At 50.1% G+C, this 15,000-nt stretch overlaps 1 long non-coding RNA gene across 2 annotated transcripts in view; it reads right to left on the bottom strand.

Moving 5' to 3' along the window:
- The window catches only part of LOC109515269 (uncharacterized), a 28,062-nt gene that overhangs the window by 109 nt on the left and 12,953 nt on the right, over positions 1-15,000 (bottom strand). The window contains exon 3 of one of the 2 annotated variants that reach the window (XR_002168156.1): positions 1-134. This exon is cut by the window's left edge and continues 109 nt beyond it. This is a non-coding gene — a long non-coding RNA (uncharacterized LOC109515269). Of the gene's footprint in view, positions 135-7,879; positions 7,976-15,000 lie in introns of those variants that run through there. The other variant, XR_002168157.1, reaches the window with a different exon arrangement.

The raw sequence follows: 15,000 nt of genomic DNA, 5'->3' as shown, positions 1-15,000 counted from the left end.
AGAACATAAACCAGGAATCGGCTCCGAACAAGATTAAAAGAACCTCCCTCAGTCGCCCTTCCAAAACAGCTGATTGTCAAACTCATGACAGGTGCACTGCTGGAGGCCCCGCCCACCAACTCCTCACTCAGCCGCTGAAACAAAAGCCACAAAGTCAAAACGAAGACCTGACAACTTTTTTTCACCCGGCTGTTGTCTCTGGTGAACAAAACCGCACAATAAACGGCGGCATACCACAATTGGAGCAGCTCACAAATACTATTGATCGGAAAGCCTGAAAAATGAATAAAACAAGAATTAAGGTTTGGGTTTGATCAGACAATGGTCTTTTTTTTAGCGAAGAAAAAAAAACCTCTTACCGAGGTGACGGTTTCGGCCATCTCCTCAGCCTTCGCTTGGGCTCTCAGTGTCATGGCTGTCTTGTGATGGATGGGTCTAAAAAAAACAGCTGACCGGGTCCAGTCCATCAATTTGAAGCTTATCCTTGTCGTCAATTGAATAGAAGTTGAAAAGGATTGGCAAATAATTGTCTTGTTGCGTATGTTTCAGTGGAATTTGCAAAACGATGACTTTCTAGTGCAACGTTGTGTGAGCGTTTTTTTTTTGGGTTTTTTTTTTCCCTGCTCCCCGCTGCTCTTCTGCTGTTGTTGTTTTTTTTTTCTCTCTCTTTCTTTTGGCTCGTGTGTGGGTGTGAAAAAAAATGTTCAATGCCTGATGTGCTGTAAGTGAATAGTGGCACATCTGCTGGGATGTTGATCCTCTTGTTTTTGGTGTGTGCGCGCGTGTGTGAAGATGCGTTCATGCTTGTCTGTTTGCACGTGTCTGATGTCAACTCAATATGTGTTTAGAAGTGTGTGTGTGTGTGTGTGTGTGTGTGTTCAAGTGGCTTGGATGCCCCCCACACCCCCCATTTCCCTCCCGCCACCCCCGTTTTGGCGGGCAGGCCATCCAAGGCAGAAGGCGGCTGCGTTTCATGCTTAATTCTGTGTCAATTAGCGGGCCCGTTACCTTCCCTCCAGCGAGAGGGAGCAGGAGAGAAACACGAGCCCACAGAAAACGTCGAGGCTTTGACAGGCGCGGTGTTCAATCATTTATCCCCAGGCCCCGGGGCCACTGAGTCCTGTCAACAAACATTCCATTGAAATCATATCAAGCCGGGTACCCCCCCCAACCCCCCTCCCGTCTTCGCCTGGCGCTTTATCACTTTCATTCTTCACCCGACGCTTCCTCCCTCGCCGTGCGCCTTCTTCACCCGCCTTCGCTCGGCTTTCTTCCTCCCTCCTCCTCCTCCTCGGCCTGCGGGCCTCCTCCACCTCTTCGGCGCCGCTCCGGGTTCTTCCGGTAGGCCTCCTTGGCGGGGCCGAGCGGCCGGACATCATGGACACCGCCGATGCCATGCCTTGACGCCTTGCTTGACGCCTTCTCCCAATTTCAACGTAATGCATTTTCCGATTCTCAATCGAGCCGCCGTAACTCTTCTTACATGGTTTGTCAAAAATATTTGTGTTTAAATTCCACAGCTGTATTTGAGAGAGTGGCGCCTTTTACGACTGCAAGTAGTAACGCTCGGGTCAGCTTATGTCACTTAAAAAAAATTTTAAAAGACTGTCTTTGGAATGTTTTTAATGAAAAACAAGTCACCCATTTGTGAAGTGAAATACAGGAGACTTTTTTTTTTTTTTATGGAAAAGCTGCTCTGTATTTTCTTTTTCTTTTTTTTTTAAGTGAGAGCAAACATTCATGTCCGTGTTAAAAAGGCACTTTCAATCAAGTGGCAAAAGTGGGTGTCATATTTCTGGTCAGCATGGTGGTCGGTATCTGCCCAATGTAACCAAGTAACTAACTCATGGTCATCGAGATAAGTTACTTTTAATATCAAGTCATCATTAAAGTAACAAAGTTCCTTTTTTGGGGGGGGGGGGGTGGTAACTGTGTCACCAGTCCTCCATGAAGCATCTCCAGTGGGTCCAAAATGCCGCCGCTCGCCTCTCGACTGATACTCGTTTGAGGGAGCGGCTCACTCCTACCCTGGCGTCCCTTCACCGGCTCGTTTTCAAGTTCTTTTCAAGATCCTCCGATTTGTTTTCCAATCTTGAAATGGCCCGGCCCCACCTGACCCCTCCGCCCCTGCCCGGTGCCTCAGGTCTACAGATCCGCTAAGCGGAGGCTCCGAGCCTTTTCCGTCGGCGCTCTCTCTTTGGAATGAACGTTGGGCAAGCCCCCTCGCTGCCCATCCACCTTTCCAACGCGTCCTTTGTATTCTTCGGCTTTTGACTCCGCAGTTGAGTCGGACCGTTTTTGCGCTTTCGACCGTCTTTGTTAATGTGTGATGGTTTTCTTGTTTGTTGTTGTGGGAATTCTTTTGGCTCCCTGTCCAGCACGGTGGAGACAGCGAGACAGTCGGAGTGGGGTTGAGTTGAGGAAGCATCTCACACGTGCAAAATGTCACTCTCCTCGAACAAACAAGTCGGGGATGAGTCATGTCTTTTGACCTAAATCCTCTCTCCTCCAAAAGCTGAGCAAGATATGTTTCCGCACTGAATCGTTTCTGATATGTGATGAAGAAGAAAGCAGTCTTTCATCACAGCGTGATGCAGATGATTCCACACGTTGGAAGTTCCAGGAGAGCCGCTCTTCCTCCTTTCCCACCACGCACAAATACCCGCCGTAACTTTCACTGGGGATTCTCACGCTGCGGAAATGAGAGTGCGACGTCACATCAGAAAAGTGCCGATGCGGCATATTTTGCCAGGGAAGTGGACAAAGGCCGAATCGATGTTTTTCTTTCTTTCTTTCTTTGTCTTTGTTTTTTTTCTTTCTTGCTCCTCGCCACGTTGTGCCGGCGGCGACGAAGATCGTGATGTGCCGCGTGAACGGGAAGAGGAATCTTGCGCTGGGGCCCCCCGAGCGTCGGTCCCGTGAGGGGCGCAACTCACCTGGGCCGCAGCATGATCACCAAGCGGATGGACTTGATTATTCAAGACGGCCTCAATGACTTGCGTCCTCTTCTTGATCTTGTTGTGGAGGTCCGACTATTGCCCGATTGTTGCGACGTCCATCCGCAGTCCTTTGGGGAGTTTGCAATTGGTTGTCCTCCTGTCTGTTTTTTTTGGGGGGGAAACAAAAATGCCAGAATATGACAAAGCAACTGAAACACGCTGGATTCGGAACCATTGTGAGCATGCAGAAAGGGCTCCCGGCCGCCGGCGAATCGCTCAACTCGCTCTTTTGAGCCACAGATTGAACTTTTGGCACGGCGCCGCGCTCTTTGCCCAGCGTCTGCCAGAATGCAAAAATCACCCGGCGCTCCCTCTTGGCGTGCGCGCTCGCGACAAATCATAACGGGCCCGACGGCAATTAGCACTCTGTTGACACTCCGTTCGCCGGCCAAGGCCGCGCATCATTTTCGCCAAAGCGCATCCGCCCCATCAACTCACCACAATACGATGGCCACTTGTTCTGAACCGCAATGAAAAAGCAACTCGGGGGACGAGCCCTCATCCTCCCGCCCCTGCCCCCCCCCCCACGTGATTCCAACACTGCGCGCGTGCCTCACAGGTCAAATGTATGCAGCAAGCTTCTATCCATTCAAGAGCAAATCATTTGCACAGAGCAATCAAACGCGAGAGAAACAACACGCCGTCCCGGCCTAATCTCTCTGCGGAGCGCCGGGCTGGATCAATTCGCGACCTCCTGCGTGTTTGACTGGGGGGCATCCGGAATGATCTTGAAATATTCCTTTGCCTTTGTTCGAGGAACGCTGACTTCCGCGGGCACGTCAGCCCGAACGCAGACGGTGATTTTTTTTCCGCGTTCGCTTTCCTTTGCGCCGAACAGGGTGCCGTCTTTTTTCTTTTGGCGCGGGGTCGGCAGGCGCTCGCCCGCCCGAGAGTCGCAAAGCGACCGAGACAAACGTGCCCTTTGAGCCCATTTCAGGAGGGCAGTCTCGTCATCGGGCCTGACTTCGCAGGCTTGCCTGCAAAGGGGGAGAGGGCCCAAGCTCGAAGAGCGCGGGCATTGGAGGAGAAGGATGACATTGGAACGCCGCGTGACAAGGTCCCCGTATGCCAAAAGGACAGTGCAAAAGTGAGTGTCGAGCCAGGCGTGAATTCCTTCTCGACAGTCGTTGGCGCTACGATGCGGCGGATTGACACATAGAGAGGTTTTGGTCACCATGTTTTGTTCAATGAAATGGCATCAGAGAGATGAGCTTTTTGCCAAGTACACCAAGTGAGGACGTGTACTGTGTGTGTGTGTGTGTGTGTGTATATATATATATATATATATATATATATATATATGTTTTTTTCAGGCCATTTTTATTCTTGACGTGTGGCCGTACTTGATATGCCGCACGGTGATTATTTGATCATGAGAAAGCAAAATGAGCCAAAGATCTCTGTCAAAGCTGAACAAAATCCTGGAACGTCACCACCAATTCATCCCAATCTCATTTTCAGTTTTTCACCCAGAAAATGGCTCTGCGCATGGCCCTGGAAGTCAACCAGTCATGTACTGCATTTGCACTTAAGCGGGATCTTCTGGAGGAAATGTTTTGCCCCCGACAAATCTTTTCAGCCGACGCGCTTGTCCAGTATTTCGGAAACACTTTTTGAGTTGCTCGCAAAACAGTCTCACTCCTCAATACGGAGTCCATAGGAAGGACGCGGCCATGTTGTCGTTCATGCGGGAGGAAGTCGGAATGTTTTCGGGGCGACATTTGGAATCAACTTTTCCGACTTGCCCCAAACGTCCTTGGCTGGCAAGGAACACATGAAAAGATGTTTTCTTTTTTTTGGCGCTCCTCAAAAGGAGCATTCAAAGACCACCAATTTTTTTTTTTTTTTTTTTTTGGTGTGGGGGGGGGGGGGGGGGGGGGTTTGATGGCTGTCATGAAGGAAGGTGGGCGAGCGGGAGTGTGTTGGGCTGCCAGCTGGCACGGGAAGCGTCCCCGAGACGAGCGAAGGGCCAGCTGGAACGCCGCCGAGAGCGTGAACAAACTCCGTGGGCCCGTCCTGTTACAAGTGACACAACACAAGACTAATTGTGCATTAATCAGCGCCGTCGCTGCTCTCCATTTGTGCGGCGCTCCCGGGAGTCGGCGTTTTGGCTTCCAGTTTGCCGGCTGCGCTTGGGGTCTGCTTCTCAAATTGCGTCAAATGCCGAAGGACGGTCACGTGCTATTCTGCACAAAAAAATTGTTGGATGACTCCTATTATCTTTCTCCATTGAAATGAATGGAATCACCATTCATCTGTTGCCCCACCCCCCTCCCAAAAAATGGCTCTTGAACTCCGATAGTCCACTTCTGCCAGTGGAGCCAACTTGCGCGTGACATTTAAAGGGAATGAAAGGAGCAGCTATGATCGGTCATGATTCAAATCTGCCGGAACCACTCCCACAGCGCCGCAGCGCTCCCTTTTTCGCTGGCTTGTGCTCGTCTGCAAAATTTCCTCAGCGCAGGGATACGCACGCGCCGCGCCAAATTTACATTGTTCGCAAAAGTCGAGCCCAAACAGAGCAGCGACACACACTTACCGAACATCAAAGAGTACAATTCTGATAAGCGATTAATCAGTGGATAAATTAAAAATAAATACATGTTTGTAATGAATAAAATCATTTCTTTTGGGCGACTATAAAGAATTACAGCAGAACACTTAGCTGTTTTACAACACTGTCCTTTTGTATTTTAGTTTGTTCAAATTGAATTTAGAGAATAAAATCAACGACAATTTTTTTGGTTGTTTTTGTTTTTTTTTTAACCGTAGCCTTTATTTTGCGGTGGGTGTTGTGGTGTCATTATCTCTGTCTTATGTTTTCATGTTAGTGTGTAAAAAAAAAAAAAAAAAAATGCAAAAGCGGGGCAAACATTTTCTTGAAAAAGTTGAAAAACAGTTACTCATCGGCCAATTAATCGGTCAGGCTTTTGTTTGATTTCAGTCAGATTCTACACGTTGTCATTTGGCATCTTAAAAATGCCGCAAAAAAAATGGTCAATTGGCATTTCCATCGATTGCAATGGAGAACGTTGATTTGAGTGTGGATTTGACTTGTGAGCGTGGTCACAGAACAAACAAAACGCTCAAGTCAAGGTACCACTTTGTTATCATGATGAGGATGATGAGGCGCTGCCCCCTCTCGCAAGGCTACGTCAATATCAGGGAGATTTGCTCCTGAGCCAAACCCGAAAATCATCCGAGCGCCGCTTTGTATGTGGAAAATGGAGTCACTCGTATCTCAAGGCGCCGCCGGCACGTGAAGGCTAAACCGCAAAATCGAGGATAGGGAACACCCCGCCCTCAAAAATCATATGCCCTTTGTTAGCAGGCTGACCGCCCCCCCCCCACCCCCCGACGTCCCAGGAAAGACCCAAGTCTCCTTTGCCTCCCTCGTGGAATCAGCAAAGATTAAAATTTAGGGGATTAGGTTCCCCTGCTCGGCCTGTAATCCGAGCAAACAATGCTCCCCGACACCGAGTGCCAGCTCCCGAGGCGTGGCTAAATCCTGCGTGTCAGTTATTCCTTATGGAAGGGTTCTCTCGCCCCCCCCCCCCCCAAAAAAAACAAAGACGCGGCCGCCGCCTTCTTTCCTCGACGTAGCCCAACCCAGCCGCCACTGTAATGAGGCAACGTGGGAGATGGTATTGGGGGGCTGGGGGCTTTCTATCCACTAATAGGGTCAATGGAATAAACTGTTTATCAGGAGGGGGGTGGGGGGGTGGTCAGTGTTGGCCCGAACGTTCCTCTTGTCTGGTTCAAGTCTGCTCTTTTGGGGACTGAGTATTAGGGTGGGAAGGCCCTGTTGGAATTGCGCCATTTTGGTGTCATTATTTTTGGTGGGACGCAAATAAATGGCCATCTTATTTGAAACGTCTTACTTTTTTTTTTTAATCAGCACTTGAAGCCAGAGTAGGCACAAGAAATATCTGTCAGGAGCAGATGCACCAAAAAGAAGTCTCAAGAAGCCGAGCCTGGGAAGAAACAGTGGCCGTTTGGGGCTCATCTTGGCCTTTTCTACGATCCTGAAAAGGCGTCGTCTTTGAAATTTTTGCCAAAAAAATGAATTTGAAGTTTCGCTTGGCAACACATCGTTTGGGACGTGTCTCTTGGTCGAGTATACCCACAAAAAAAAAAAAGTCTCAAGAAACTATTCCTGAAAACGGCCCTCAAAACCAGTTTCAGTTGCTTGGACATCATTTGGAATGCACATCTGTTATGAGTCGACCCTCAAGAAAGGAGCCTGCCGTTTTGGCTTGCAGCAGCCATTTTCGGGACGTTTTGCCCATTTGCAGGGGATCGTCCAACAGAAACGCCACCAAATTTGGAGTAACACTGCTCGACAGAGGGGTACACGCTTGCGATATGCTTAAAAAAAAGAACCGAAAAACCGTGATGCTAGCGCACGGGGGCGTTCACGTTCAAGCGTGCTATAGCGGGGGGGCGTTGGAAACCTTGCATTGACTGCATCGGGCACACCTCCCAAATTGACGCTCACGTTGCTGCTTTTGCGTCTTTTTAGGATTTTTTTTTTTCCACCGCAGCAAACATCAGTAGCAGCCAGTAATAACGAGTCCAATAACAGCCAAAGAGATGGAAGGCCGAGCGAATGAAGGTCCTCTTTTAAATATGTCAGTGTCGAGCAAGCGCCGAGCTCGAGTCGGCCATGGCGTGCACTCCTTTAATTTCATTGCTCTGTCAGCGTTTATTAAAAGCCATTCGTCACGAGCGGGGGGTGGGGGGGGGGATTGGGAAAGAAAATAGTGAGAGGAACGGAGAAGACACAAATGAGAGAAATGCAGGCATAGCGACGAGGCCAGACCAAGAAGGATGACTTTCTCGGGACAGATAACGGCATGGTCATATTTTGGCAAAAACCTCCTTCACTCGCCCCAGACTGCAGTGGTGGCCAGGCCACTTTGGGGCCCATTTCGAACTGTCTCGGGAGGGGCCTGCTGACGTGCAGCCTCATTCTCCTGAAGGGAAGCACAAAGACGTAAAAGGCGTCAAATCCAAAGGTTGATTTTATTGAAGGTGATCGTCACGAAAATGAACGGAGGGCGCAGCGGCGGCTCGGATCGCCGTGCTTCAATCAAGTGTTGGAACCTTGACGTGTGGTTTCCTTTCCGTGCACGCATACATTGCGACGCCATCTTTCCTTTGGCTCGGCTTCACGAAAATCGTCTCCATCCAACGGTGAATGACAAATCTTTTCAAAATGTACGTGTAGCTTGTCTGACGGCAATAAATGGAGAACAGGGAACATTTATTTATTTTTGTCCTCTTTTGTCCTCTTGCGGACTTGTTTCACTCACGGGCCTTGGCAGCAGCTGCACGTTTCTGCGGGAGCCTGCGCAAATGCTCAACAGTCGAAGCACACCCGGGATTTGTGATGGACAAAAAAAGAAAAAAAAAGAATTGTAAAGCACATTCCTCTCTTAAGGTGCTCTGTGTGACTGATGAAACCAAAGTTGAATGCAGAAGAAAACTTGAATGAATTAGGAACTCGAGCTGCATGGGATTCGAAAAACATGTGAAGTGGCTGTTGAATATTGCGACGGATCGATAGGATTGCGACATTTAACCAGTCACTAAAGAAGGATTTTTTTTTCTTTTTTAGATGAAAAAAAACCCCACAGCAAAAGCCTACTGGAACACGGGAGCTTTATTTGGGTTTCAGCAGAGGCACTCATCACACGAAGGGGATGGCTGCATTCCGAGTAATCATGCGCGTCACTTAGGTGCAATGTTTGGATCCCTCCCCAGCACGCATGCTGAGGGTCACTCCATTTCATTCAACGTTCGACGTGAAGAAGGGTGTTTTCTCCCCACAAAAACGGTCCTATCAATTCATGTTTTCGAGCTCTCGGATGAGGCGGCGGCGCGGAGAAGCACGTCTCATTTTTGTTGCTTTGTTTGTTTGCCTTTATTCAGCACTTGGAAGAAAGGTCAAAGTCTTTGACTTGCAAATCTCGTGGCGTCAAGCACCTTCCGGTCCCATTCGGAAATGACATCAAAGCGGCCCGGCGTCTCCCCCGCGAATCCGATCCCACGCAGCGCACCCCGTACAGTACCGACTGTACAATCAAAAGGAAATGAAATGATTGATTTCCAGCTTTCCCGCCCGCGCCGCAAAGTCGAAACATAAAAAATGAAAGACAAGGAAGGGCTTTCAGAAACACTTGTACAAGGCATTTTACCCATTTGCCCTCCTCGCCGGCTCTGGAACTGAATAGTGCATGATGGCGCTCGGCAGAGGAGCGCGGCATAAAGAGAAGGAGAGGAAATAAAATGAAGTGTGACAACATATGAATTTCAAATTTCTTGGGCGACATCAAAGCGCGCCGTGCGGGGCGTCTCTCCGACAAGGGCACTTTCTGATTTTTTTTTTTTTTTTTTAAATTCCGTCTTTTCGATTGTATCGCCGGGGCCCTTAACGAGGAGCCCCCCGAAAGCAGCGAGTGGCATCCGGCGGACAGAGATAGAGCGGCCCGGAAAAGTGAGATCAGAGGGGGGTTGGAGAAGAGAAGATGGAGAGAGGAAAGCAGGGGATCATCCAAACAGTTGGCGGCCACGCTCTTTGTTGTCCAAGTGATCAGAGCGAGCCTTTCATCACGCCGAGATGCAGAGGAGGGAAGAAGAAAGGCGGACGGGCAAACGGCCGCGGGAGGGCACGCTCATCCTTCCGAGGACTCGTCGGGTTCGTGTCGTTATCTCCGACGAGGCCCGTTCGGTACCGCCGCGTCCTGTTGGTGCCGCTCGGCGCGAGAGTGGGCCAACTACAGTTTTTTGGGGGGGAGAAAAAACAATGTCTCACGGAGCGGGATCAACATCCTGTTTGTTTTGTTGGTTGGTTTGCTATTTCATTGTTGTTTTGTTCTGATATGTATTTCAAGATCCAGAAATAGGCTCGACGCTAGCTTCTCTTTGGCATCTGACCGTACGGTGAACTCCAAGCCGCCTTCACGGTGCGAAATGTGCAAGGGTCATTTTCGATACGGCAAGAAAGAATCTCCGAATTCAGTTGACGGGCTCTCCAAGTAAATGATCCGTAGCGACACAATTTCTGTCAAATGAGAAGTCGTCATTGCCATGACAAAATCATTCATCTGTAAAAGGCGCTCTCCTGTTAAATGAGCACCCCAAAAATCAGCCAGTCAACAAAAGCACAAATGCCAAATGAAAACACTCGCAAGGAGCGAATGTTGGCCACGACTCGCGCCCAGTCATTCACCGCGAACGACAGTCAGCCAACCGCCGCGGTCCCTGACGCCACTTGGCCACACCTTCTGAAGGCAGACGTCCAACGTTCGAATAGTACAGTTGGCCCAGTGATGACGCTGGATAAAAATGATTTGACATTCTCAAGCCCCAAAAAATGTGCCGGAGCATTCATTCAGTTCTCGAGTGGATTTCTCACCCAATATTTCCTTTTATCCAAGGATTGATTGGGGGGTGGGGAGGGGGAGGGGCTGCTTCATACTTGGACTTGAGTTCTATTATTCGAAAGTAACCGTACTCTTACTCCAGGGCAATTTTTGGCTCCTCTACCCACCTGGGGTGATCAAATCCGATAACGCTGCATGTTTACCCGGCGCGTCAACACAAACATTCAAAAGCGCCGCTCGGCTTTTTTGGGCCGCAGGCGTCGAATCGGCCGCGAGCTTTCTCGGCGGGAGGCCGGCCAGCCCTCTGGCAAGGCTTCTCCTCTGGCAGCGCTCGGCGCCGGCAGCACCGCGAGACGGTCTGCCGAGCCCAAAGGGGGCCCGTGACACCCCCACCCCCCATCCCCCGAGGCCCCTTTGGAAGCGGACGCTGAGCTCCGGGGGGAAGCCAGCGGAAAGGTCATACGGGCGGCGTGTACCTCGGTGATGAGGCGACTCCCTCCCAGGAGTCGCCTAGCAACCGGGCACTTTTGCCTTTCCGGCATGACGTCGCCGATTGAGAAAACAAACGTCATTCGAGCAAGGCAAAGTGACTGACAGGGTGCTCAATGCCTGTGATGTCACCAGCCCTCATTTCCATCTTCCATACTCTCAATCCCAAAATAGACGCGGCGTTGCCTTGACCCAACCTAAAAGTTTTTCGGGATACAGGCTGTCGCTCGACGGGTGTTATTGCTTTAACTGGAGAGCGAAAATTGAGCAAAATCGAGTTTTGGCACTTTGTGAAGCATTCTGCTACAAAAGGGCTTTTTTATTGCTACCCCCAGTTGAGGCTTACTGCCAAACTAAACATCAAACTAAAAGAATTGGAAACCACGCAAGTCCGCTTCGGTTAAATCGAACAAGTAAGCTAACAAATAGCATCTGTCTTATGGCCTCCTCAAGCAACGGATACAGAATGGAACTTTGAGTGACTCGCATGGTCACGCAACTTGATTAGCTTCACTTGTACAAAATGTGTGCTTCGTCAAGACGAACTGCATTTCTGCTATTTGGAAACTTCGTCACATCTCTTTTCTCTCAAATGTCTGCGTTTGGCGCCGCCGGCGTCCTGACCGGAACACGTCAAGGGAGCATGAGGGAGCACCCTCCATTTTTCTTTCTTTGCGTTTAACTGTGGAAACGGTCACAGGCCGCCACCTCGCCTCTGCGAGCCGCCGCGTCCCCTCCGCTCCCGCCCGGCGCCTCGGCTCAGCGGGCCGCCCACTGCTGGGGCAGCGAATCCCATTCTGAGGTCACCCGTCGCAAACCAACCAATGATATCGTTTTGACGTGTCTGCGCGTTCTGTTCAAGTGTCTTCCTGAAGCTCTTGTTTCATTTTCTTTTTCGCAACAGAACAACACTGCGCTCGTATTTCAAATACTCCGAAAGTAAAATGGAGTCAAGATTTTTTTGTTGCGTGAGAATTCGGAATGAAGACAGAAGGTCTCACGCACAGACGAGGCCCCTCCTGCACGGCCAAGCAGCTGAGCGACGTGCAGCCACAATGGCCCTTTCGGGCGAGACGGGACTAATCCGCCCTCACCCCCCCGTCCTACTGCGCCGGTGAAAGGGGGCCTGTCAATCATAGCGTGACACCCTCGGGTCCCCGAGATGGATGTGTTCAGATTGGAGGACTTACTGTACCCACTCTTTTTTTGTTGTTGTTGTTGTTGGAGGGGGGCGGGGCTGATTAAGAAGCTCCTCGCAGACGCCGCCGAGAGACAACACGCGCCCTGACATTGAACATGCAGGTTGCCTGCATGTTGGCGACAAATCATCTCCAGTATTTTGAATGCTGCAGATGCCATTTTTTTTTTTTTTTTGCCTCTGTATTTTACCTCTGGCAGCGCTCGGCGCCGGCAGCCCCGCGAGACGGTCTGCCGAGCCCAAAGGGGGCCCGTGACACCCCCACCCCCCATCCCCCGAGGCCCCTTTGGAAGCGGACGCTGAGCTCCGGGGGGAAGCCAGCGGAAAGGTCATACGGGCGGCGTGTACCTCGGTGATGAGGCGACTCCCTCCCAGGAGTCGCCTAGCAACCGGGCACTTTTGCCTTTCCGGCATGACGTCGCCGATTGAGAAAACAAACGTCATTCGAGCAAGGCAAAGTGACTGACAGGGTGCTCAATGCCTGTGATGTCACCAGCCCTCATTTCCATCTTCCATACTCTCAATCCCAAAATAGACGCGGCGTTGCCTTGACCCAACCTAAAAGTTTTTCGGGATACAGGCTGTCGCTCGACGGGTGTTATTGCTTTAACTGGAGAGCGAAAATTGAGCAAAATCGAGTTTTGGCACTTTGTGAAGCATTCTGCTACAAAAGGGCTTTTTTATTGCTACCCCCAGTTGAGGCTTACTGCCAAACTAAACATCAAACTAAAAGAATTGGAAACCACGCAAGTCCGCTTCGGTTAAATCGAACAAGTAAGCTAACAAATAGCATCTGTCTTATGGCCTCCTCAAGCAACGGATACAGAATGGAACTTTGAGTGACTCGCATGGTCACGCAACTTGATTAGCTTCACTTGTACAAAATGTGTGCTTCGTCAAGACGAACTGCATTTCTGCTATTTGGAAACTTCGTCACATCTCTTTTCTCTCAAATGTCTGCGTTTGGCGCCGCCGGCGTCCTGACCGGAACACGTCAAGGGAGCATGAGGGAGCACCCTCCATTTTTCTTTCTTTGCGTTTAACTGTGGAAACGGTCACAGGCCGCCACCTCGCCTCTGCGAGCCGCCGCGTCCCCTCCGCTCCCGCCCGGCGCCTCGGCTCAGCGGGCCGCCCACTGCTGGGGCAGCGAATCCCATTCTGAGGTCACCCGTCGCAAACCAACCAATGATATCGTTTTGACGTGTCTGCGCGTTCTGTTCAAGTGTCTTCCTGAAGCTCTTGTTTCATTTTCTTTTTCGCAACAGAACAACACTGCGCTCGTATTTCAAATACTCCGAAAGTAAAATGGAGTCAAGATTTTTTTGTTGCGTGAGAATTCGGAATGAAGACAGAAGGTCTCACGCACAGACGAGGCCCCTCCTGCACGGCCAAGCAGCTGAGCGACGTGCAGCCACAATGGCCCTTTCGGGCGAGACGGGACTAATCCGCCCTCACCCCCCCGTCCTACTGCGCCGGTGAAAGGGGGCCTGTCAATCATAGCGTGACACCCTCGGGTCCCCGAGATGGATGTGTTCAGATTGGAGGACTTACTGTACCCACTCTTTTTTTGTTGTTGTTGTTGTTGGAGGGGGGCGGGGCTGATTAAGAAGCTCCTCGCAGACGCCGCCGAGAGACAACACGCGCCCTGACATTGAACATGCAGGTTGCCTGCATGTTGGCGACAAATCATCTCCAGTATTTTGAATGCTGCAGATGCCATTTTTTTTTTTTTTTGCCTCTGTATTTTACACTGCAGAGATGTTTATCTATATATGACATAATCAACAATAGCATTTGCTCCTATCGTGTCCTGCAAAATATTCTTTGGCTTCACTCGAAGGACTCTTTCTTGGGCAGCCCGGTGACCCAGTGGTTCGCACATCGATCTCACAGTGCAGAGGTCGTGGGTTCGATTCCAGCTCCGCCCTTCTTGTGTGGAATTTGCATGTTCTCCCCAGGCCTGTGTGACTTTTCTCCGGGTACTCCCGGGCCTGCGTGGCTTTTCTCCGGGTACCCCGGTTTCCTCCCACATTCCCAAACATGCATGGCTCTGATTGAACACTCCAAATTGTCCCTCGGTGTGAGCGTGAGCGCGGATGGTTGTTCGTCTCTGTGTGCCCTGCGATTGGCTGGCAACCGGTTCAGGGTGGACTCCTTCACGGTGGGTAGAAGGTCCTGAAATATGTCTTTAAAAAATCGGTCCTTGCGATGCTGAAAATCCACAATTTGATGATTTCGTTCAAAGTCGTGGTGATTTTGAAATATTTTCAATCAATTCACCAAATATTTTGTGAGAAAGAAATACAAAACAATCAATTGATTCATTTCGACGAACCAACTTCACGGCAAAACAAAAATGGCGATCGAAAAAACAGAATTCTCGCAACATGCCAGGAACAAACACAAAGGAGATGTTTGGGTTTTTTTTTTATTCTTCATTTATTTCGAACTTTAAGCCTCTGTGGAAGAAAAAAAAAAATCAACAAACGGTGATGACACGGATTGAAAGGAGCACGATTTTTTTTTTTAACTCATGAATTAATGAGGAAGACAGCCATGAACACAGGCGAGGGATGGAGGATGAGGAGGGTTTCGTACGGCCACAAACACACAAACACACACACACACACACACACACACACACACACACACACACACACACACACACACACACACACAGAGTTCTGTTGAAGCTGTGAAGGCAAACACACTCTGACCTCCACAGAGTAAACACTTATTTGGAGGTGTCAGACGCAGAGTGCAATATCCTCTGGCACAGTAGAGCTGAGCGTGCATGCGTGCGCGTGTGCGTGTGCGTGTTAGCCGTCAGCTGAGCCGTGCACTGTCCGTCTCAGCTGAGTGACGCTGATCAAATGGAGCAGACAGCGAGGACCCCAGTGCACTTTGTGCCTCACAGACATTGGCC

Source organism: Hippocampus comes, unplaced genomic scaffold (genome assembly GCF_001891065.2).
Source record: "Hippocampus comes isolate QL1 unplaced genomic scaffold, H_comes_QL1_v1.1 scaffold67, whole genome shotgun sequence".
Taxonomy (NCBI): Eukaryota; Metazoa; Chordata; class Actinopteri; order Syngnathiformes; family Syngnathidae; genus Hippocampus; species Hippocampus comes.
Note: the sequence above shows the minus strand (reverse complement) of the source record. Positions and strands in the feature narration are given on the sequence as shown.